The following is a 25,402-nucleotide window of genomic DNA, read 5'->3' as shown; positions in this document are numbered from 1 at the left end:
TTCTATTTTCCCCCTCTTAATTAATCCCTTTGTCCTCCTTTGCTGAATCCTAAACTGCTCCCAATCCTCAGGTTTGCTGCTTTTTCTGGCCAATTTATATGTCCTCTCCTTGGATCTTATGCTATCCCTAATTTCCCTTGTTAGCCACGGTTGAGTCACCCTTTTTGTTTTATTTTTATGCCAAACAGGGATGAACAAATTCTGTAGTTCATCCATGCGATCTTTAAATGTTTGCCATTGCCTATCCACCATCAACCCTTTGCGTAACATTCCCCAAACAATCCTACCCAACTCACGCCTCATAGCATTGTAGTTTCCTTTATTTAAATTCAGGACCCTAGTCTCTGAGCCTGTGGAATTCCCTGCCACAGAGGGCTGTGAAGGCTAATTCAATAAATATTTTCAAGAGAGAATTGGATATATTTCTGAAGGCTAAGGGGATTAAGGGTTACGGAGAAAAGGCGGGGACGGGGTACTGAACTGGTAAGATCAGCTATGATCTCAGACGAAGATCAGCCATGATCTCATTGAATGGCGGAGCAGGCTCGAAGGGCCGAATGGCCTACTCCTGTTCCTATCTCTATGTATGAGTCAAATACTTCACACTCCATCTTAATGAAGAATTCTATCATGTTATGATCACTCCGCCCCAAGGGGCCTCGCACAGCACGTTTGCTAATTATTCCTTTCTCATTACATAATACCCAGTCTAAGATGGCCTGATCTCTAGTTGGTTCCTTGACATATTGGTCCAGGACACCATCCCGTATAGACTCCAGGAATTCCTCTTCCAGAGTATTGTTACTAATTTGGCTAGCCCAATGTATATGTAGATTAAAGTCACCCATGATAACTGCTGTGCCCTTATTGCACGCGTCTCTAATTTCCCATTTAATGCCATCCCCAACCTCCGCATTGCTGTTTGGGGGTCTGTATACAACTCCCACTGACATTTTCTGTCCCTTGGTATTTCTCAGCTCTACCCATACAGATTCTACATCATCAGAGCTAATATCCTTCCGTACAATTGTGTTAATCTCTTCTTTAACCAGCAATGCTACCCCACCACCTTTTCATTTTTGCCTGCCTTTCCTAAATATTGAATACCCCTGGATGTTGAGTACCCAGCCCTGGTCACCCTGGAGCCATGTTTCCAAAATCCCAATCATATCATGTCCATTTACATCTATTTGCGCAGCTAATTCATCCTCCTTATTACGAATGCTCCTCGCATTAAGACACAAAGGGCTAGATTTTCAGTTGCTTGCGCCAGCAGTTAGTGCCTTAAGAGAAGTGATTTTCGGGCGCTACACGCGCAGCGCAGTTTGCGCCCCGCCCCAAATTAAGTTGCCCGTTAGCGCCGGCGCAAAGTTTAGCGGCCGCCCGGATGCACGCGCAGAAAATGACGTCACATCCTCGTGCAACGCCCTTTGGCCGCCCCGAATCCAAACTTCAGTCGGACCGCCGCATTGTGCGGCTGGCGTCCAGAGCGTTTGTAAAATGGAACGCAACACACCCTGGGGAGCGCAAATTAAAGGGCACTGCTCCTGCACTATAAACGGCAGTCTGCATGTGTTGTGTGGAAGGGTCCAGTGTGTTGTTGTGAACGCTGTATTTATGTTTCCGGCCACCACCACCACCACCACCACCTCCTCCTCCTCCTCCTCCTCCTCCTCCTCCTCCTCCTGTTTCCCCCCCCCCCAGACTACATGCACCCTTCCCCTTTAAGAGCTCACTGGCACCAGAGTGTCTGCCGTGCGCTGCGCCCGAGCTCGGGTGTTGCGCTCTGCACCGCCGGCTTAGCGCCTAAAGATAGTAGTGGAACGCCTCTTTTAGCGCTCCACCAACCTCTTAGGGCGAAGCCACTGAATTTCCGGCAACGGGGCGCTACTTTGGGGCGGGCGCTAACTTCGGGCGGGCGCTAAGGTTAGCGCCCCAAAACTGTCTATACTGAAAATCTAGCCCAAAGCCTTCAGGCTTGTTTTTTTAACACTCTTAGACCTTAGAAGGGGAAGTGCAAAGAGACCTGGGTATCCCTGTGCACCAGTCGCTGAAGGTAAGCATGCAGGTGCAGCAGGCGGTTAAGAAGGCAAATGGTATGTTGGCCTTTGTAGCAAGAGGGTTCGAGTATAGGAACAAGGATGTCTTGTTACAGTTGTACAGGGCCTTGGTGAGACCACACCTTGAGTATTGTGTGCAGTTTTGGTCACCTTACCTGAGGAAGGACGTCCTTGCCATGGAGGGAGTGCAGCGAAGATTCACCAGGCTGATACCTGGGATGGCAGGAATGACGTATGAGGAGAGATTGTGTCGATTGGGCTTATACTCACTGGAGTTTAGAAGATTGAGAGGGGATCTCATCGAAACCTATAAAATTCTGTCAGGTCTGGACAGACTAGATGCAGGAAGGATGTTTCTGATGGCCGGGGAGTCCAGAACCAGGGGTCATAGTCTAAGGATAAGGGGTAAGCCATTTAGGACTGAAATGAGGAGGAATTTCTTCACCCAGAGAGTGGTGAACCTGTGGAATTCTCTGCCACAGAGGGCGGTGGAGGCCAGTTCATTAAATATATTCAAGAAAGAGTTGGATATATTTCTTGAGGCTAAAGGGATCAAGGGATATGGGGAGAAGGCAGGGACAGAGTACTGAATTTGGATGATCAGCCATGATCTCATTGAATGGCGGAGCAGGCTCGAAGGGCCAAATGGCCTACTCCTGCTCCTATCTTCTATGTTTCTATGTTTTAGAATTATTATTTACTGTGGCCATTTTTGATTTAAACCCTTGATTACTCTGTCTGCCACTTTTGCTTTTCTCCTTCCTATCTTTTGCTTCTATCCTTGTTTCCCTTTCCTCTGTCTCCCTGCACAGGTTCCCAACCCCCTGCCATTTTAGTTTAAACCCTCCCCCACAGCACTAGCAAACACTCCCCCTAGGACATCGGTCCCAGTCCTGCCCAGGTGCAAACCGTCCGTTTTGTACTGGTCCCACCTCCCCCAGAACCGGTTCCAATGTCCCAGGAATTTGATTCCCTCCCCCTTGCACCATTCCTCGTAGCCACGTATTCATCTGAAATATACTTCTATTTCTTCTGTGACTAACACGTGGCACTGGTAGCAATCCTGAGATTACTACCTTTGAGGTCCTATTTTTAAATTTACCTCCTAACTCCCTATATTCAGCTTTTAGGATCTCAGCCCATTTTTTACCCATATTATTGGTACCATGCGATCTTTAAATGTTTGCCATTGCCTATCCACCATCAACCCTTTGCGTAACATTCCCCAAACAATCCTACCCAACTCACGCCTCATAGCATTGTAGTTTCCTTTATTTAAATTCAGGACCCTAGTCTCTGAGTCAAATACTTCACACTCCATCTTAATGAAGAATTCTATCATGTTATGATCACTCCGCCCCAAGGGGCCTCGCACAGCACGTTTGCTAATTATTCCTTTCTCATTACATAATACCCAGTCTAAGATGGCCTGATCTCTAGTTGGTTCCTTGACATATTGGTCCAGGACACCATCCCGTATAGACTCCAGGAATTCCTCTTCCAGAGTATTGTTACTAATTTGGCTAGCCCAATGTATATGTAGATTAAAGTCACCCATGATAACTGCTGTGCCCTTATTGCACGCGTCTCTAATTTCCCATTTAATGCCATCCCCAACCTCCGCATTGCTGTTTGGGGGTCTGTATACAACTCCCACTGACATTTTCTGTCCCTTGGTATTTCTCAGCTCTACCCATACAGATTCTACATCATCAGAGCTAATATCCTTCCGTACAATTGTGTTAATCTCCTCTTTAACCAGCAATGCTACCCCACCACCTTTTCTTTTTTGCCTGCCTTTCCTAAATATTGAATACCCCTGGATGTTGAGTACCCAGCCCTGGTCACCCTGGAGCCATGTTTCCAAAATCCCAATCATATCATGTCCATTTACATCTATTTGCGCAGCTAATTCATCCTCCTTATTACGAATGCTCCTCGCATTAAGACACAAAGGGCTAGATTTTCAGTTGCTTGCGCCAGCAGTTAGTGCCTTAAGAGAAGTGATTTTCGGGCGCTACACGCGCAGCGCAGTTTGCGCCCCGCCCCAAATTAAGTTGCCCGTTAGCGCCGGCGCAAAGTTTAGCGGCCGCCCGGATGCGCGCGCAGAAAATGACGTCACATCCTCGTGCAACGCCCTTTGGCCGCCCCGAATCCAAACTTCAGTCGGACCGCCGCATTGTGCAATTATATCCTTCCTCAGATAAGGAGACCAATACTGTGCACATTACTCCAGGTGTGGTCCCACCAAGGCCCTGTACAATTGTAGCAAGACTTCCTTACTCTTATACTCCAACCCCCTTGCAATAAAGGCCAACATGCCATTTGCTTTCCTTATTGCTTGCTGTACCTGCACGCTAGCTTTCTGTGTTTCTTGCACGAGGACACCCAAATCTCTCTGAATTCTGGTATTCTTGTGTGTGACCTATTGTACATTTAATAGTACACATCAGGGTCATCTTAACTTTTGTCGATAGTGTAAAATGTGCAACATTGGATCCGTCAGCTGATATACACATCACCCCATTTTTCTTTTTATTTACTTTAGTGGAAAGGAAAATCAGGAGGGAAATCTAATGGGTGGCTGATCAGATATCGGCTGTTTGCACTATTGGTAAAAGTTAAAATTACTCCAACAGGTTTTTTTAGAGATTTGCTATTAGAATTCATGATTGATGTCTTTCAGCCATAGCCCCTGTCACCCAACAAAGAGAAAGTAGTATAACAATAAAAGAACACAAAGAGAACAAACATTGAGATCAGTAATTTAAGGTTTGGCCTAACAAGCCAATAATTATCAATATTTTCTGCCTGGTCTAAAATGATCAAAGTTGTGAGTGTACTAGTTTCTGTGATGTTTTTGTGAACATTAACATGAAAGATGATAAGGAGGGCTTCTACATTTTCAGGATCGACTAGTGACACCTAACATTACCCAGTCAGCGTAGCATGGATCACATGCAGAGCAAAGTGCCCTCTGTGTCAACAAGTGAGATTGCCATTTTTTGCTGCGTTGAAAGAAATAATCTGCAGTGATTAGGAACTAACTGAGAGCACCCAAACTGAAAGTGGACTTTCATTCTATCAGTCTGGTCTGGGCAGATCCCAGAGGAAACAGGATATTTTTCTGACCCACTGTATCCCCAGCCTTTCTTTAATTGCAATCATTCAAATTTGTTACTATGATTTTTGCAATACCATAACATGGAAAACGATTGCTCTTAATAAGTATTAAAATGCCACCGTATTTAGAGCAGCAGAGTAGACTTATTGTAGATGCTGCAGGGCAGAATTTCCATACGTTTTCTTTAAGTGCAGACTCCAGCTTTTACACATAATTTTTCAAAGGAAAATGCCAATCATAATGTCATGCTATATGTCTTTCAAACTTCTTCTTCTTAGGCAATCCCTCGGAACCGAGGATGACTTGCTTCCACACTAACAATGAGTTCTCAGGTGAATGATGATTCCAATGTGGGACCTACAGTCTCTGTCATGGGTGAGGCAGACGGTGGTATTCAATAATGAATAGTGGTCTGTCATAAAATTCTCTCAGGTGCTTAAATGTTTCAACCTAATCAATAATAAACAGAACTAGTTTAAAGCTCTTGCATTGTTCCACGGAAACCCAGCGTAAGCTCGAGGAACAGCACCTCATCTTCCGATTAGGCACTTTACAGCATATCGAGTTCAATAATTTCAGATCATAAGCTCGGCCCCTATTACATTTTTATGTATATTTTTTTGTCCACAACTTTGTTTTGTTCCCCTCCCCCTTTTTTTCTCTCCCACATGGCAGCTGTCTCTCATTCTGACAGCGCATTTCACACCTAATCTAGAGCTGTCTTTTATCTCTTTACTAGTCCTATCACCATCTCGTCTCATTTTGAATACCTCTTAATGTCGCTTCACTTCTCTTTTGTTCTTTCATCGCTATTTCCCAGCCCCCAAACTGGCCTTTTAATCTGTTTCATTTCCTGTGTTTTTTCAGTCCTGATGAAGGGTTTCGACCTGAAACGTTGACTCTATTTCTCTCTCCACGGATGTTGCCTGGCCTGCTGAGTTTTTCCAACATTTTCTGTTGTTATTTCGGATTTCCAGCATCTGCAGTATTTTGCTATCGTTAAAGCAAAGATTACTTGAGCAACTTGAGAAGCACAACTATTATCCAATTGAACTAGAGAATCTTCAAGAGCACTGCAAGCAACATGTTCACTGATTGTAGACTGTTTCAAACCACATGCTTGCAGCTCCTTTATAAAATCTGTAATAGCCCTTAATCCACAAGTATAAAATAACTGAATCCAGTTGTCTTCAAGTAGCAAGTAAAGTGCTGTCATTACATTGTGTTGAAACCTATATTACAAAGGCCACTGCTTCACGTTTCCTATGTTAAACAGATTGTTGTACTGTCAATATTAGTAGTAGACGTCTCTAAAGAAATGTTGTATTTTAGCAGCAAAAGACCAGTGTAGAATCTGAATTTTTCAAAGTTGCCTTGGATACATCGAGTTCCTTTGAGTATACCACACAGAAACAGGCCATTCAGCCCAACTGGACCATGCTGGTATTTATACTCCACACGAGCCTCCTCTGACTCCCTCTTCATCGAACCCCATCAACATTTCCTTCTATTCCTTTCTCCCTCATGTGCTTATATAGCTTCTCCTTAAATGCATCTATGCTATTTGCCTCAACTACTCCTTGCTGTAGCATGTTCCACATTATTACCACTGTTTGGGTAACGACGTATCTCCCTATTGGATTTATTAATGACTATCTTATATTTAAAGGGCTAGATTTTGCCATTGGGGTCAGGCTGGGGTGGTTTTTGTGTCAGGACCCCGACTCCGATGTGAAGTGGGAAAAAAGTGCGATTTTCCCCTAATTGGGCAATTGATTTCCAGCGTGTGGGAACCCCTGGCCCAATTAGTCTTTCCATCCTGAAAGTCGCCTCTGATGACATCATCAGTGCTGCTGGATTTAAGGTCTGCAAGCAGCCTTGCTTCTCCTGGAGACTGGAAACGCTTTGGATATTGTATGAAGGACTTCATTTACCGACCATGTCCACCAGCAAGCAAAAGTGTGCACCTCGCTTTGATGAGCCCTCCCTCCAAGTTCTGGTGCAGGGAGCAAGATCTAATAAGGAGGTGCTCTTCCCTTCCTCAGGGAGAAAAAAGCCACCACAACAGACTAAAGTTGTGTGGCTGCAAGTGGCCCAGGAGGTCAATGCCATCTCTATGTGCTGCAGAACCTGGCTGCAGTGCAGGAAGAGGTTTCATGACCTTCTCCACACAGCAAAAGTGAGTCTGACTTTCTCATCACCCTCAATCTCATCCCCATTGCCTCTCCTCACCAGCACTCTGCTTTGCCAACTTCTTCCTCCACATCCCACTTGACACTGACATCACTGCACCCTTACCCATTCCCTCTCTCTCTATGGTCACATTCACTTAACTATTCGACCATACAGCCCTCACACTCCCTATCACTGTGACACAAGGACAACAACTTACAACACACAGGGAGGGCCCTTTGTCTCCTTCTAAGCATGTATGCTATGGATTCTCTACACTCACTCCATCATTCTCACTCAAACTCCACTTGTCATAGAGTCATAGAGTTATACAGCACGGATAGAGGCCCTTTGGCCCATCGTGTCCGTGCCGGCCATCAAGCCCTGTCTAATCTAATCCCATATTCCAGCATTTGGTCCGTTGCCTTGTATGTTATGGCATTTCAAGTGCTCATCCAAATGCTTCTTAAATGTTGTGAGGGTTCCTGCCTCCACAACCCTTTCAGGCAGTGAGTTCCAGACTCCAACCACCCTCTGGGTGAAAAAGTTCTTTCTCAAATCCCCTCTAAACCTCCCGCCCTTTACCTTGAACCTATGCCCCCTAGTTATTGACCCTTCTACTAAGGGAAAAAGCTCCTCAGTATCCATCCTATCTATGCCCCTCATAATTTTGTACACCTCAATCATGTCCCCCCTCAGCCTCCTCTGCTCCAAGGAAAACAAACCCAATCTGCCCAGTCTCTCTTCATAGCTGAAGCGCTCCAGCCCTGGTAACATCCTGGTGAATCTCCTCTGCACCCTCTCCAAAGCGATCACATCCTTCCTGTAGTGTGGCGACCAGAACTGCACACAGTATTCCAGCTGTGGCCTAACCAGTGTTTTATACAGCTCCATCATAACCTCCTTGCTCTTATATTCTATGCCTCAGCTAATGAAGGCAAGTATCCCATATGCCTTTTTTACCACCTTATCCACCTGTTCCGCCGCCTTCAGGGATCTGTGTACTTGCAGGAAAAAAGAGTCCACAATAAGAGGGAAAAAGTGAGGACAGGAGGAGGGCCACCCTCAGTAGCCCAGCTCACCACCTCAGAGGAGGCAGCCTTGGAAGTTGCCGTGATCAAGGAGGATTCTTAAGTGGGGGTTGGACAGGTGGGCACATCACAGCAAGCTGGTGACAGAATAGTTTGGCATCTCTCTCATTGACATTGCATGAGTGACTGATAATGATTCTGATGCTCTAACAGATTGACTTATGATCATCTGCACAATTCAATGTGCATGCAACCTTTACCTCACATCTCTAACTCTTTCCTTTACTCCCTCACAGGACCATTGAGAGCCCCCATACCCACCGTCCAAGAGGAAGTGCCTGAGCTTCCAGACTCCTCAGAGGAAGCTGCAACATCTGAGGGCGCTCCGTCAGCAGAATTAAGCGCACCCTGCACCAGCGCAGACACTCACACCTCAGTGGGACCTTCGGGACATAGAGTAGAGTTGTCACCTGGTGTATCACAGCTCACAAGTGAGCATCAGCAGATGGTGGAGACAGGGACAGCAGTGGAGAGTCCTCGTCACAGTGGAAAGGACGCTCCTAGCTCGGCTCCGCTGCATGTTGACCCTGTGTCTCTGGGTCCATCCAGAAGGAGAGCAGTGCTGGAACTGCAGGAACAGGTGCAGGAGTCTCTGGCAGGTTTTGTCTCCAGGGTCGCTGCAAGTGTGGAGCGAATGGAGGAGTCCATCGCTAACATGAGCAGAGCCTTTGTGGCACATGAATGCATCACTACAGAAAGGATGGCAACCTCCTTGGAAAGGATGGCTACCTCCATGGTAAGGCTGGCTACCGTAGAGGAGAGGATGGCTACAGTAGAGGAGAGGATGGCTACATCCATGGAGGAGCTTAGTCGCCAGGGTATGGCAAACATGGTATTTGTTCAGAATAGACTGACATCTCTTAAGGAGCGATGGTCAGCTATTGAGCAAACAAACCAGACCTTCATGCAAGTTCTCTGGAGTAGGACTTCCAGTGCAAAAGGGTCCTCATGGCCCCCCTGCAGTGCAGCAAGGTGCTGTCCAACCACTTGCTAGTTCTGAAGTGAGGCTGACCCATGAGAGGGATGTTGGTGGCATACAACAAGGAAATGAGGGCTTCTCTCCAAGCGCTCACATGACCATGCCACTGCAGAGCCCTCGGTCAGAGCCCCACCAGAGTCCCCACCCAACAGAGATCGGCGCCTCTGTTGAGTATGTACCTTTAAGAGAAGAACTGATTTCATACTGCAGCACCGGCAGTGACCACCCCTGTATAAAAGGCCCTAGCAGGCTTCTGTACTTCAGTCTGACGTTACCCTCTGTTCAGTAAAATACCTGTTTAATTGTTCTCCCGAAGTCCATGTATTATTGAGGTGCGGACTTTACAGTGGCGGCGAGCAAGTTCGAACTCACCTGCAGTGTTGCATCACCTCACGGGGATCTCACCCTGAGAAGCAGTTTCTTGGAGGTCGAAGCCTGAACAACGGGCGTCGACCGCGGGCAACCGCCCAAGGATCCATCGGTGTTCGGAGAATTGCGGGAGAGGCTGTGGAGAGCTGAGCTTGGCTCCCCAGTTAAGGTGTTCCAGCAAATCGTGCTGGTAGCAGGTACTGCGCTGACCCTTCCGGACTGCGGCGGGCTCGAGCTCGATCGAGCGGCTCGGCAAAAGGGGCCGCGCAGCGTCGCCCTGAGGAAAGAGAGAGAGAGAGGGTGGAGCGCACAGGGCGCGGTCGGTGCTCAAGAACTGGGCAGCGGAGAGAAAATAAACGAGGGGAAGGAAAAGTGAGACGCGCCGAAGCCGCGGGTCGCCGCCATTACCCTGTAGAATGCTAAGAGCAGCGTGGCAGCAAGGGGAAGCAGGAAAAGCACGGGAGGCGCCATTTTATTCCATTGGGGAAGAAGGAAAAGCGCGGGAGGCGCCATTTTATTCCATTGGGGGAGAAGAAAAAGTGCAGGAGGCGCCATTTTAAATCACCCAAGATGCTGAAAAGTGGCAGTATCACTGCTTTCGACAACGAGGTAGCAGACTGGACCACGTATGTGGAAAGAATTGAAGTGTACTGCAAGACAATTGAGGTGGCCGATGGAAAGAAGGCGTCGGTATTATTAAATTTAATGGGCGCGAGAACGTACGGCCTATTGCGGAATTTAATTACCCCAGCTAAACCAATGGAGAAAAGTTTTGAGGAGATTATTAATATCTTACAGAAACACCTAAACCCTACACCGCTGCTGATAGCAGAAAGATTCAAGTTCCATAAAAGAAACCAGCACAAAGATGAGAGCAATGCTGACTATCTTACGGAACTACGCAAGTTATCGAAGCACTGCCAGTTCGGAGCAGGACTGGCAGACACCTTACGGGATAAGTTTGTCTGCGGACTCCAGAGTGAAGGAACCCAGAAATGACTACTTTCGAAAAAGGACCTGACGCTAGAACAGGCTTTCAGCGTGGCAGTATCCTACGAAGCAGCAGCACGGGGAGCTGCGGAAATACAACAGAAACCACAAGAATACAGCGCTAACGAAATGGCGTATGGAGCAGAAAAGTGCTATCGCTGCGACAGAACAACCCATGAGCAGAAGGACTGCTGGTTTAAGGACAAAGTATGGAGGCAATACGGGAAAATGGGACATATAGCAAGAGTCTGCAGGTCGGGAAAGAAAACCAACACTACAAGAACTACTAAGGAAAAGTACAAGAAAGTAAACAAAATGACAGACAGTAGTTCGGAAGATCAGGAGAGTGATAACGACTCCGGGAGCAGGAGACTAAGTTGTCTAAAGTTACACAACGTGATCGCAAAGGAGGATCACCGAACCATTTGGGTCACCCTCATGATAGCAGGGTCCCAAGTAAAGATGGAATTGGATACAGGATCAGCCCTAACTGTCATGAATCGACAAGACTATGAGCGGCTATTCTCACATGTACCCTTAAAGGACACGTCCATTGTATTGAAGACATACACGGGGCAAAAAGTCTACCCCAGAGGAAAAATAAGGGTGCCAGTTAAATATAACGGCAAGGAAACACAGAAACTGTATCTATATATACTACAAGATGGAGGACCACCATTATTGGGACGTGAATGGATCCGATAAATACAATTGGATTGGCATTCCATTCAGGCGCTAACTGTGACTGACAAAAAGGATGATGACGTCGCACCTGGACGTCTGTCACAAATTCTAACTGACGCAAAAGAGGTGTTCCAACAAAGACTTGGGACTCTAAAAGAAGTAAAGGCAACGATAAAATTCAAAGATAATGCAAACGAAAAAATTTTTAAGGGCAGACCGGTGCCGTACACGATCCGCCCAGCCGTTGAAGCAGAACTGGAGAGTCTGGAGCATTCGGGTGTCCTGTCCAAGGTGGACTGGAGCGAGTGGGCCACACCCATCGTTCCTGTAATGAAGAAATCATTGAGCAGCACGCCTGGGGAGCCAAAGAAGGTTCGCATCCATGGGGACTTCAAGGTAACTGTGAACCCAGTCCTGCACACAGTACAATATCCACTTCCACGGATAGAAGATATTTTCGCCTCACTATCTGGAGGGAAACGTTTTACGAAGATTGATCTGGCCCAAGCATATCTACAAATGGAGGTGGAAGAAGCATCTAGGAAATACCTCACGATAAACACTCACAAATGCCTTTACTAGTACAATCGACTGGTATTCGGGGTAGCATCAGCCCCGGCTATTTGGCGGAGGGCAATGGAACAAGTCCCGTAAGGGATCCTAGGGACCCAGTGTTATTTGGATGATATCCTGGTGACGGGCAAAAATGACAGTGAACACCTTGCCAACCTGGAGCAGGTGCTCACTAGATTGCAGGAATATGGGCTATGAGCCAACCGCCCCAAATGCGAGTTCTTCAGGAGACACATCTCGTATTGTGGCCACATGATTGATGAGGAAGGGTTGCATAAGTCGCCAGACAAGATTGAGGCTGCAGTCAAGGCTCCAGCACCGGAAAATGTGTCGCAACTGAGGTCGGTTCTCGGGCTGGTGAACTACTACCATAAGTTCTTGCCGTATTTATCTACAATTCTGCACCCACTGAACGCCCTGCTGCAAACTGGAGTAACATGGAAATGGAGTGATGAGTGTAAGCGTGCCTTTCAGAAATGTAAATGCCTAATCACTTCAAAAGAAGTATTGGCCCACTACAACCCAACACCTCCGATTCGGTTGGCATGTGATGCTTCTCCCTACGGCATTGGAGCAGTGCTGTCACACAAATTCCTTGACGGTTCAGAGAGGCCAATAGCCTTTGCGTCGCGCTCGCTAACCTCAGCCGAGCGTAATTACGCCCAGATTGACAGGGAGGCCCTCAGCCTGGTGTGGAGGGTGAAGAAGTTCAATCACTATCTGCACGGGCAGAAATTCACCCTACTGACTGATCATCAGCCCCTGGTCTCCATTTTTAACCCAAAGAAGGGCGTTCCGGTGATGACGGCGCAACGGCTGCAAAGATGGTCACTTTTTCTAGGGGCACATCAGTACGACATAGAATACAAGGGTACAAAGCAGCATGGAAACGCTGATGGGCTGTCACGCCTACCGTTGCCTATAGTAGAGGAAGCACCTGCAGTGGACCCTGTTGAGATATTCCATGTGACCATAGTCGAATGTCTGCCTGTTACAAACTCAAGTATAGAGAAGGAAACCCGAAATGACCCGACACACTCTCGGGTCTATGATTTGACGGTGAAGGGATGGCTAGCACATGGCGACTCAGTGTTGCCAGCATTCTCACCAAGGAGAGAACAGCTGTCAGTGTGCCGGGGGACCTTGATACGTGGATCCCGAGTGGTAATTCCACCCAAGTTGAGAGACAGAGTGCTCAATGAGCTTCATGAAGGTCATCTGGGAGGGGTAAAAATGAAAAGCTTAGCCAGGGCTTATGTGTGGTGGCCGGGAATCAATAAACAAATCGAGGACCTGACCAAGAGCTGCTCAGGATGCCAGAAAGTCCAAAATGCACCACCACAGGCCCCTGTACACCCATGGGAGTGGCCCTCATCTCCATGGCAATGGGTACACATTGATTTTGCTGGTCCATTTATGGACTCAATGTTTCTAATCGCTGTGGACGCCCATTCGAAATGGCCAGATGTCATCAAAATGTCCTCCACCACCACGGAGAAAACTATTGCAGTCCTACATACCATCTTCGCCAGGAATGGCTTGCCAGAACAGATTTGCTCCGACAATGGGCCACAGTTTGTGTCTGAGGATTTCCGGAGATTTCTGAGGAATAATGGGGTGAAACATCACACATCTGCCCCATATCATCCAGCCACAAATGGATTGGCTGAAAGGTTTGTTCAGACCTTTAAAAAGGCAATAAAGGCGATGTATAACGACGACATACCATTACAACACAAGGTAGATAATTTCTTGTTTGCTTACCGGAATGCGACACATGCAGTCACCAACCAAGCTCCAGCCATAATGTTCTTCAACCGAAGGCTAAGATGTCGCCTGGATTTGCTCAAACCAAACATAAGACGAGATGTTGAGGATAAGTAGTTCCAGCACATCAACGAGAAGCCAACCAGGAGCTTCAAGATAGGACAACCAGTCTTGGCCCGCGACTACTGAACAGAAAAATGGCAGCCAGGAACGATATGCACACAGCAGGGACCACTAATGTACACAGTGGACGTTGGAGAGAGCATCGTGAGACGCCATGCTGACCAGATTCTAGAGTCACAGGAACAAGCCAAACCTATACCACGAGCATGTGCACCTGGTAATGAGCCCAAAGTACAGATTGCGTCTACCTCAGAAGCAATGGTATTGGAAGCTGACGAACCAACCAATGACAATGAGCCAGAATCGACTCCACCGCAAGAACAGGATACTCGAGAAAGGCGCTATCCAGTCAGGATTAGGAAGCCTCCTCAAAGACTGAACTTATAAATGATTATTTCAGTTGATGTATATAGTACCGAGAAAATTGTAATTGTAATTAGTTATTATTTAGTTGTTAAATGAATGTTATGTACTGTTTATCTAAAAGGGGAGGAATTGTTGTGTATGTACATTTAAGAGAAGAACTGATTTTATACTGCAGTACCAGCAGTGGCCACCCCTGTATAAAAGGCCCTAGCAGGCTTCTGTACTTCAGTCTGACGTTACCCTCTGTTCCATACCTCATTCTCAGCATTGTTGGCTGTGCAACTGCCTCAGTCAGCAGGAGGAGAAGGAGCAGCCAAACCAGGAGAGTGGAGAGTGGAAAGTGGTGGTCTCCTGACCAGGAACAGGAGGACAACGATTGGCCACCACCAGCACCTCCACCATCATCATCACATCAACAGGGGTGCCTGGAGAGAGAGGACAGAGGAGGAGAAGGAGAAAGGAGGCCAGCAACAACATCAACCAGGGGAGAGGCCTTTCCTATCACTGCCTCCCCAAATTGGCCTCCACTTCAGGAGAGGGAGAGAGGGGAGAGAAACCACCACCAAAGGAAAAAACCAACTGTTTGGAAGGAGGGAAGGAGAACATATTTCTGAACATCTACAGGTGGGTGTTATTTGGGGCACTCTCCCAAAGACTTTGTATTTTAGGTGGGGGGAGAAAAGAAGAAACAAGGCCGGATCATCAAGGGGTGTCTGTGTGTGTGTGTGGCTCTTGTTAAAAACTAGGCCACACACACCACGAATAAACACCCCTTCTATTGCCTGACCTGGGACAGCTGGAGCTGCCTAGGTGAAGTCCAATTTAATTAATTACATCGTTAAGACCTGGTGTGGGACTGAGCCTGGGGCATCTCCAGCTTTCCCAGGTGAAGACATCTTCTCCCCCTGCCAGAAGACCACCACCATCAAAGACTTTTAATTTTCCATCGGTGAGTGCACCCCTGCCAACACCCACCCACCCATCGGAGAGTGGCAACCCTGCCCGTGTGGCCTCCCTCCTTCCCACCCCCTCTCTCTCTCTTTGTCTCTCTCTGCCTCTTTCTCTAGGCACTTCAATTTCATTTCATCTTTATTGATTAATTGCCTATTGAGCAGAGGGGAGAAGGCCCCTCTCCCAATTTCAATCAATAAGGGGAGAGGTGTGCCTTCATTTTAAACAGCTTCCTCTGCTCAATAGAGGACCAAAAAAAATACCTGAGGCCATTAACACCTTCAGGCCTGTGACTTGGGGTGAGTGTAGCCCTTATAAAAACACCCCATAATGGCGACTGCATCTTCGCCGGTGGCGGGGCCAGCCAGGACTTATGCGGGAGTGGCAGCCACAGCCACAGCTGCTCCCACTACTTCTGCTGCCCCATCACCTTTTAAACTTATGACAAAAAAGCTTGGGGTGAAGAGCTATACTCACCCCACTATGACCATTGAGGCCTGCGTTAAAGCCATGGCTGGGGTTGTCGGCCCCTCAGCCATCGTCGCGGCCTCAAAAATGTACGGGAAGGCTGTGTTCTTCCTGGGGTCGGAGCAGGTGGTGTCCCTGGCCGTCGCCAAGGGGCTCACCGTGGGCAGGACCTTCCTGCCGGTGGATCCTCTCGAGGCCACCGCGCAGAGGATCATCATCTCGAACGTCCCGCCCTATGTTCCTGGTGAGTTCCTCCTCCCCCATTTATGCCAACTTGGGGAGGTGAGGTCGGGGATCACGCCCATCCCGCTCGGCTTCCGGGAAGCCAGCCTTCGCCACGCCTTCTCCTTCCGGCGCCAGCTGTTTATCCAGCTGGCGCGGGAGGAGGACACCGACGGGGCGTTTGTCATCCTCCATGAGGGGACCGCCTATCGCGTCTTTTGGACGGCGGACGGTGTGCGGTGCCACGCCTGCAAGGAGGTGGGGCACATCAGGAAAAATTGCCCCGCCTCCAAGGCCGCCGGATCATCTCGTGCCGCCGAGGCTGGCGCCGCCGCCGCTCCTCCCCCGGATCTGTCCGCGCGTCGGGAACATCTGATGCGCGGTCGACGTCGGGGGCCGATGCCACCAAGGCCTCCAGTGGGGGGGAGGGAGCGCGTCCGGCCGGAAAGAAGGCGCGGAAAAAAACTAAACACCTTGGGGCGGGTCCCCCCGTGGAGTGCCACCCCTTGCCCCTTGCGCCCCTTACACCCGCGCTCCTCGCGTAGTTGATCGGGGCAGACGCGAGTGGGAGGGGCCTCATGCCCGAGCCTGTGGCCGCAACCGCCGTAGCGGTAACGCCAATACCTGCGGCCGGGCCCGGGCCCGAGGAACCCGACAAACCTGCTCCGCCGGAGGGAGCAGAGGAGGAGGCCTCTGTAGACATGGAGGTCTCCCTCGCTCCCTCCGTGCTAAAAAGAAGGCTCGACCCCCTGGAAGAGGAGGAAGACCGGGAGGAGGAAGGTCCCTCCGAGCAGGGGGAGTCGTCGCCCGCTGCGGGTACTGCGCCCCCCCCACGCTGTCATCATCAGCAGTGATCAGCAGGGGTTGCCTGTCTCTCGGGAGGCTGAGGCAGATGGGTCTGTCCGGCACGTGTCTCCCGGGGATGGGGATGAGACCCTGCCCGTGGGGAGGGTCGCGGATCAACCCGCGGAAATTGACATTTTATGTGTACCGTTACCCCTCGCCGGGTCGGGCGGCCTGGGGTCCGGGTCGGGCGAGCTCGAGAAAAATGAGCTCGCTCAATGCGTCCCGGACATCTTCCAGGGGCTGCTCGTCCCTGTCGAGGTTTTAATTCAAGACACCCCATCTGCTGGGTCGGAGGTTGGGGGCAGGGAGGAGAATGGCCCCCTGGCTGCATCTCTGGTGCCGGACGTACTGGAGGAGCTGGGAATTGTTCTCTCCCCGGTTTCTCCGGTCGTTCTGGCATCTGAGGCTGGGGGGGACTCCGAACCGCCGCCGTCTTCTGGCCCGGCGCCCCTAGAGGAGCCCAGGGAGGAATCCTCTGCCGCCGATCCTGGGGATGGGATCCGGGCGGAGCGGGGCCAGCTGGTGCGGCCGAGCCGTTCGCTGCGCACTGCGCGACGGACGGGTCGGCCGCTGGTGATGACCCCCTGGAGGAGGATGGGGACTCGGTGATGGGCACGGAGGACGATTTGGACTCCACCGTCAACGAGGCGCTGGATGACCTCGTGCCCCTCGCCAAGTCTCTCCTCATTCCCGTAAGGGAACTCCGGGACTTTATGGCCACATGCCAGGGTTGGCACAATAAGATCCGGCTGGCCCTCGACAGGTGGTCGGAGCTGGCGCTGCTCATCATGTCCGTCCGCGCCGCCGTTAAAATCATGGGCGCGGACGAGGGCGTGGACCCGCTCGAGCTGCGTCGGCTCAGAACGTTTCTCACTGGGCTGCTGACGAAGTGGCGGCTGACCAGCGGCTGCGCTCCCTCCCCCCGTTAGGTGTAGGTAGAGGTTGCACTATGCTTCTGACATGAAGATAACCATAGCCAGCCTCAACATCAACGGCAGCAGGGAGGCGCGCCGCAGATTCAATAACTTCTCGGTCCTTCGGGACGGGAAGTATGCGGTGTGCTTCCTGCAAGAAACCCACACCGTTCCGGGAGACGAAGCCACATGGCTCCTGGAGTGGCAAGGAGGGGTCAGCATGAGTCACCTCTCCAACAATTCCAGCGGGGTGGCTATCTTGCTGGCCCCGCATTTTCAGCCGGAGATCTTGGGGGTCAAGGAGCACATGCCGGGCCGCTTGCTCCAGGTCACTGTTCGCCTGGGGGGCGTGCCGCTCCATCTAGTGAACGTGTACACCCCTCAGACCAGTGCGCAGCAAGTGCGCTTCTTTGAAGAAGTGTCCGCTCTTTTGGGCTCCGTCGACGCGGGCGAGTGCGTCATCCTCGGGGGGGATTTTAACTGCACCCTCAAGGCGATGGACGGTTCAGGTCCCCCGCGAAGCCCGGCGGCGATGGAGAAGTTGAGGGACCTGGTCGGGTCCTTCAACTTGGTGGACGTCTGGCGAAATCTCCACCCTGACTCCAGCGCCTTCACTAGTGTGAGGTCTGGGGGAGGAAGGTCCAGAATCGACCGCTTCTACATTTCCCGGGCGTACGTCGCCTGCATTCCGGCAGCTTCCATGCGACCGGTTCCGTGCACGGACCACCACCTGGTGTGGGCGGAGCTTGCTCCGCTGCGCGCGCGGGGGGGGGTGGTCCGCGTACTGGCAATTTAACAACCTGCTGCTGGAGGACGCGCGGTTCCGGGATTCATTTCATCGGTTCTGGGCCGACTGGAGAAGGAAGCGGGGGGTCTTCCCCTCCTTGAGGCTATGGCGGGACGTGGGCAAGGCTCACGCCCGTCTCTTCTGTCAGGAGTACGCGAAGGGGTCGACCAAGAGGCGGGAGGCCCGGGTCGGGCGGTTGGAGAAGGAGGTGCTCGACCTGGAGTCCCGCCTCGGTCAGGTCGTCGAGGACCTGGCCCTGCGGAAGGTGTACGAAGAGAAGAAGGGCGCGCTGAAGGACCTGCAGCTCATCGGGTCCCGAGGCGCATACGTGAGGTCGCGGATCCAGCTCCTGCGGGACCTGGACTGCGGCTCCCCCTTCTTCTACTCGCTGGAAAAAAGACGGGGGGTTCGTAAGCAGCTCTTGGGGCTGCTGGCCGATAACGGATCTCTGGTCTCGGATCCGGAGGGAATCAGCGCGGAGACCCGCGCCTATTACGGGGCTCTGTTCTCTCCGGATCCGTCCAGCGAGGATGCGCGCAGAGTTTTGTGGGAGGACCTGCCGAAGGTCAGCCCGGAGGACGCCGAAAAATTGGACGCTCCGCTAAGGCTGGCGGAGCTGACCGGCGCCCTCCACCAGCTCTCCAGGGGAATGTCCCCGGGGCTGGACGGGCTGACCGTGGAGTTCCACAGGGCGTTCTGGGACGTCTTGGGGGGGCGACTACGCGCAGGTCCTGGGGGAAAGTTTGGCGACCGGGGAGTTGCCCCTCTCTTGGCGCAGGGCGGTCATTGTCCTGCTGCCTAAGAAGGGCGATCTCTGCCTCCTTAAGAACTGGCGCCCGGTCTCCCTCCTCAGCACGGACTATAAAATCTTTGCCAGGGCCATGTCTGCTCGCCTTGGCACCGTGCTGGCCCACATGATCCACCCCGACCAGTCCTACATGGTCCCGGGCCGGACCATCCACCATAACATCCATCTGGTCCGGGACCTGGTCCACCACTCCCAGAGGGCTGGTCTGTCGGTCGCCTTCCTTTCCCTGGATCAGGAGAAGGCGTTCGACAGGGTGGATCACGAGTATCTCTTCGGGACTCTGCGCGCATTCGGGTTCGGGACGCATTTCGTCGCCCGGATCCGACTTCTGTACGCCGCCGCGGAGTGTCTGATTAAAGTTAACGGGTCCTTGACGGCGCCCCTTCGCTTCGGGAGTTGGGTGCGTCAGGGATGCCCCATGTCCGGTCAGTTATACGCCATTTGCGTGGAGCCTTTCCTGCGCCTCTTGCGGAAGTGGTTGACGTGCGTGGAGTTGGTGGAGGTGGTCCTCTCGGCTTACGCCAATGACGTGCTCCTCACGGTCATGGATCCCGCTGACTTGCGGAGGATGCGGGAATGCCAGCAGATTTACTCGGACGCATCCTCCGCCAAGATCAACTGGGAGAAATGTTCCGGACTCCTGGTGGGTCAGTGGTGGGTGGACTCCCTGTTGGAGGAGTTCAGGCCATTCGCCTGGAGCACCACGCACCTCCTCTATTTGGGAGTCTACCTTAGCCCTGCCGAGGATGCCTGGCCGGCGAACTGGCAAGAGCTGGAGGCCAAATTCACCGCTCGCCTAGGACGCTGGACAGGACTGCTCCGAGTGTTGTCCTACAGGGGTCGAGCGCTGGTCATAAACCAGCTGGTGTGGTACTGGTTGGTCACTTTGATCCCTTCCCCTGCGTTTGTCGCCAAGATGCAGAAGAAGCTCATCAACTTCTTCTGGGACAAAAGGAAGCACTGGATCTCTGCCGCGGTTCTGAGTCTCCCACTTAGGGAGGGCGGTCAGGCGCTGGTGTGCCTTCGCACCCAGGCTGCGACTTTCCATCTTCAGACGCTGCAGAGATACCTGTACGTCGAGAATCCTCCGAGATGGTGTGCGCTGGCGACGTATTTCTTCCGCCAGCTGCACGGCCTCAATTACGACACGCAGCTCCTGTTTGTGAAAGTGGGCTGCAGGCGTGCCGGCCTGCGGGAGCTGCCTGTCTTCTACCAGGAACTGCTATGGGTTTGGAACTACGTCGCTTCCAGGCGGAGCTCTCCCCCGTCAGGAGCGGCGGCTCTCCTTCGGGAGCCGCTGCTCAGGAATCCGCACCTCCACGACCGCGGGTTCGGGCAGCTGGCAGAGGGCAGGGCTGTGCCTGGCAAGTTGACCAGAGTCGGAGACCTGCTCGATGGCGGAGGAGCGGGCTGGATGGTGCCGGAGGAGCTGGCGCGGCGCCTGTCCTGGGCTAACGTCCGTCTCGCGGTCGAAGCCATCGAGTCGGTGAAAGTGGCACTGGGCCCCGACTCCACTAGGTGTATCGAGGCGGCTCAAGCACGTGGGGCGATCCCGTCCGAGCTTACCCCCGTTCGGACGGAATTCCACATCGGCGCCCGGCCCCGAAACTCCCCTTGGGAACCGGCGCCTCACAACTTGAGCCGTCTTGAGGAAATACCCTCCGTGCCTTTTCATTCCGCGCGGAGGGGTTTCCTGTACGGGCTGCTCCTGCACACTCTCCACTTTGCCATCTTCGTCTGCCGTCCGGACACGCCTTAGCGTGGCGTCTTGCCGACTGGCAGAGGCGGAGGTCCCCAATGGAGGGCTCTCTACGCAGGAGTCCTCCCTTGTTCCATCGGGGACTTGGCCTGGAGGGTGTTGCACGGAGTGGTCCCATGCAATATGGTTTTAAGTAGGTTCACGGACTCCCAGGCCGCCTGCATTTTTTGCGGCCTGGAGGAGTCCGTGTTTCACGTTTATGTCGAGTGTGAGAGGTTGCAGCCCCTCTTTCACTACTTGAAGGGGCTGCTCCTCGATTTTTGGTTGCACTTCAGTCCCACGCTCTTGATCTACGGTCACCCGGTGCGGAGGGGAGCAGGCAGGTTGGAGGACCTCCTTGTAGGCCTGCTCCTGGGCCTGGCTAAAAGAGCCATCAATTGGTCGAGGCAGCTGGTGGTCGGGGGGGTCGTCCGGCCGGATTGCCTGCCTCGCTTCTGCGGCCATGTTCGTGCCCGGGTGGCCCTGGAGATGGAGCACGCGGTGTCCGCCGGCACGCTTGAGTATTTCCACGACCGGTGGGCGCCGCGGGGACTGGAGTGCATCATCAACCCGGAAAACCAAATTTTAATTTGATTTGTTAAGTTTTAGTTGAACTTTTGTTAATTTACAGTCCAATTTGTTTTGGGGTTTTTTTGGGGTCCAAACAAAAGATTACCCTCTGTTCAGTAAAATACCTGTTTAATTGTTCTCCCGAAGTCCATGTATTATTGAGGCTCGGACTTTACAGTCTCAACCCCTGCACAGCTGTAGGAGCAGCAGACTGTTGCCGAGCCCTCACAGGTTCGCAGCCCCAGAGGACGCCTGCTAAAGGTGTCGAGACAGGAGCAGCAACAAAGTGAGCAAGGGGCCTCCACATCTGCTGAAGCCACAGGGGAAGCACCACGTACGAGCATGCGTAAGAGGAAGATAATGCACAAGTAGTCACAAGGGTAGTCACTTTGGTGTAATGTGTTTAATTTTGAAACGCCATCAGTTGCCTATTATCATAAAAAATTCTGATGGCAAACTGTTACAGTTGTGGCTTGTGTCATTTCACTAATGGGGCTTCCATATTGAGGGCTTAGGGTGAATTGCAATTGTCAGTATGGTGGTCAGAGTGATAGGAATCCGCAAGTTCTTGGCCATTGTTGATGGTCTGATAAGAAGGTGCGAGGCAAAAGTGTTTGATTGTGCAGGCTAAGCAAATCTGGCCAAGATGAGTGCGTCCCTTGCATCCCGGGCAGCAATGTGGTCGCGCGCTGGCGCCTTCTGGCCTGTGCAGCTTCAGGTGGGTGAGCAGCAGCTTGGCGCTGCTGCTGTTGGTGGTGCTGTTGCTCATGGTTCTGCTGCTGCCACGGCTGGTCTTTGTCCGAATCTGATGTCCAGGAGGAAAGGAAATAAAAGGTTCCCATGCTTCTGGTATATGCCTCAGTTGAGGAAGCGCTCAGTCAAGGTGGTGAGAGGTGTTTCCCAGGAGGTAACACTGGAGGTGGGTGTCAGGCTCCAAACTCCACAACAATGAGTATGCCTGCTAAAAGTTCCCCCAGACCTGAGACAACAAAGTTCTGCCACCTGTAAATGATGATTGCTGAAAACTCCTTTTTAATGGTGGAGCTATAGCTGCTAGTAAGCAATCCACTTGTGAGGCCGCTAGGATTCACTGGCATGTTTCAGAGGAGACATGCAGCATGTGGGAAAAGTGGTAATATCAGAAAGGCCTCTCAAAATAGGATTATAGAGGCAATTAACTGGTTGTTAAGGGCCTTAAGGGCCTCTTTGAGGCAGGATGGAAATGGGGTCAGAAAACACGCATTTGGTAAAATTGCTCGGAGGCGGGATGGAGGCGAGTTTGGGCCCACCCGCCATTTTTGCAATTTTACCACCTCACACGCCTCCAATCCCGCCTCCTCGGTCCTGGCAAAATCGAGCCCAAAGCCTCTAGTTTTGGTCTCCCCCACAAGAGAAGTATTTTCTATACGACTACCCTCTCAAACTCTTTCGTTATTTTAAAGATCTCTATCAGGCTAACCCTCAACCTTCTCTTTTCTATAGAAAAGATGGTGTGGAAATGCCGGTGTTGGACTGGGGTGGACAAATGTAAGAAGTCACACAACACCAGGTTATAGTCCAACAGTTTTATTTGAAATCACAAGCTTTCGGAGCGCTGCTCCTTCGTCAGGTGAAGTGGACAGATGCATAAAGACATAGCTTATATAGTCAGAGAGTAATGCCAGATGATTACAGGTAATCTTTCTAACTGCCATTTATCACACCTCGGCAGAGAGATAATCACAGCAATCAAAGGTGTGAATGGTGTCCAAACAGGTTAGTCAGGAAAACATTACATCAAAGAACAATGAGGTGGGATATCAAGGGGTAAAATGTTGCAGATGCTGGGGTCTGTATGAAAAACAAAAAACAGACAAGAAAACATTTTTTTTGCTGGAAATCACAGCAGGTCCGGCCACATCTGCGTAGAGAGAACAAGCCAATGACGACTCGAGTCTGGATGACCCTACATCAGGTGGGGTTACATGTAGCGTGACATGAACCCAAGATCCCGGTTGAGGCCATCCTCATGAGGCAGAACTTGGCTATCAGTTTCTGCTCGACGATTTTGCGTTGTTGTGTTTCTCGAAGGCCGCCTTGGAGAATGCTTACCCGGAGATCGGAGGCTGAATGTCCTTGACTGCTGAAGTGTTCCCCGACTGGGAGGGAGCACTCCTGCCTGGCGATTGTTGCGCGGTGTCCGTTCATCTGTTGTCGCAGTGTCTGCATGGTCTCGCCGATGTACCATGCTCCGGGGCATCCTTTTCTGCAACGTATGAGGTAGACAACGTTGGCCGAGTCACATGAGTATGTACCATGTACCTGGTGGGTGGTGTCCTCACGTGTGATGATGGTATCTGTGTTGATGATCTGGCATGTCTTGCAGAGGTTGCCGTGGCAGTGTTGTGTGGTGTCGTGGTCGCTGTTCTCCTGAAAGCTGGGTAATTTGCTGCGAACGATGGTCTGTTTGAGGTTAGGTGGCTGTTTGAAGGCGAGTAGTGGAAGCGTGGAGATGGCCTTAGTGAGGTGTTTGTCGTCATAGATGACATGTTGAAGGCTGCGAAGAACATGGCGTAGTTTCTCTGCTCTTGAGAAGTACTGAAGGATGAAGGTACTCTATCCGACCAAAGAACACACCCGCCAACTCAACAGACTGATCAAGACCTTCGATCCAGACCTTCAAAGCATCCTACATGCTCTCATCCCACGTACTCCCCACGTGGGAGACTTCTACCGCCTCCCAAAGATACACAAAGCCAACACACCCGGACGTCCTATCGTATCAGGCAACGGAACCCTGTGTGAGAATCTCTCTGGATACGTCGAGGGCATTCTGAAACCCATCGTACAGGGAACCCCCAGCTTCTGTCGCAACACTACAGACTTCTTACAGAAACTCAGCACCCACGGATCAGTTGAACCAGGAACACTCCTCGCCACGATGGACGTCTCGGCACTCTACACCAGTATCCCCCACGATGACGGCATCGCTGCGACAGCCTCAGTACTCAACACCAACAACAGCCAGTCTCCAGACGCCATCCTACAACTCATCCGTTTCATCCTTGACCACAATGTCTTCACCTTCGACAACCAGTTCTTTACCCAAACACACGGAACAGCCATGGGGACCAAATTCGCACCCCAATATGCCAACTTCTTCATGCACAAGTTCGAGCAAGACTTCTTCACTGCACAGGACCTGCAACCAAGGGTATACACCAAATACATCGATGACATTTTCTTCCTATGGACTCACGGTGAAGAATCACTGAAAAGACTACACGATAACATCAACAAGTTCCATCCCATCATCAAACTCACCATGGACTACTCCTCAGAATCGGTTTCATTCTTGGACACACGAATCTCCATCAAAGATGGACACCTCAGCACTTCACTCTACCGCAAGCCCACGGACAACCTCAGGATGCTCCACTTCTCCAGCTTCCACCCTAACCACATTAAAGAAGCCATCCCCTATGGACAAGCCCTGCGAATACACAGGATCTGCTCAGACGAGGAGGAATGCGATGGACACCTACAGACGCTGAAAGATGCCCTCGTAAGAACGGGATATGACGCTCAACTCGTCGATCGACAGTTCCGACGGGCCACAGCAAAAAATCGCATAGACCTCCTCAGAAGACAAACACGGGACACAACCAACAGAGTACCCTTCGTCGTCCAGTACTTCCCCGGAGCAGAGAAACTACGCCATGTTCTTCGCAGCCTTCAACATGTCATCGATGACAACGAACACCTCGCTAAGGCCATCCCCCGCCTCCACTACTCACCTTCAAACAGCCAGCTAACCTCAA

This window comes from Somniosus microcephalus, chromosome 6 (assembly GCF_052327205.1).
Source record: "Somniosus microcephalus isolate GS21.2 chromosome 6, FLI_Smic_1.0, whole genome shotgun sequence".
In the NCBI taxonomy this organism is placed as follows: domain Eukaryota; kingdom Metazoa; phylum Chordata; class Chondrichthyes; order Squaliformes; family Somniosidae; genus Somniosus; species Somniosus microcephalus.
The sequence above is the reverse complement of the archived record's forward strand: the minus strand, read 5'-3'. Positions refer to the sequence as shown.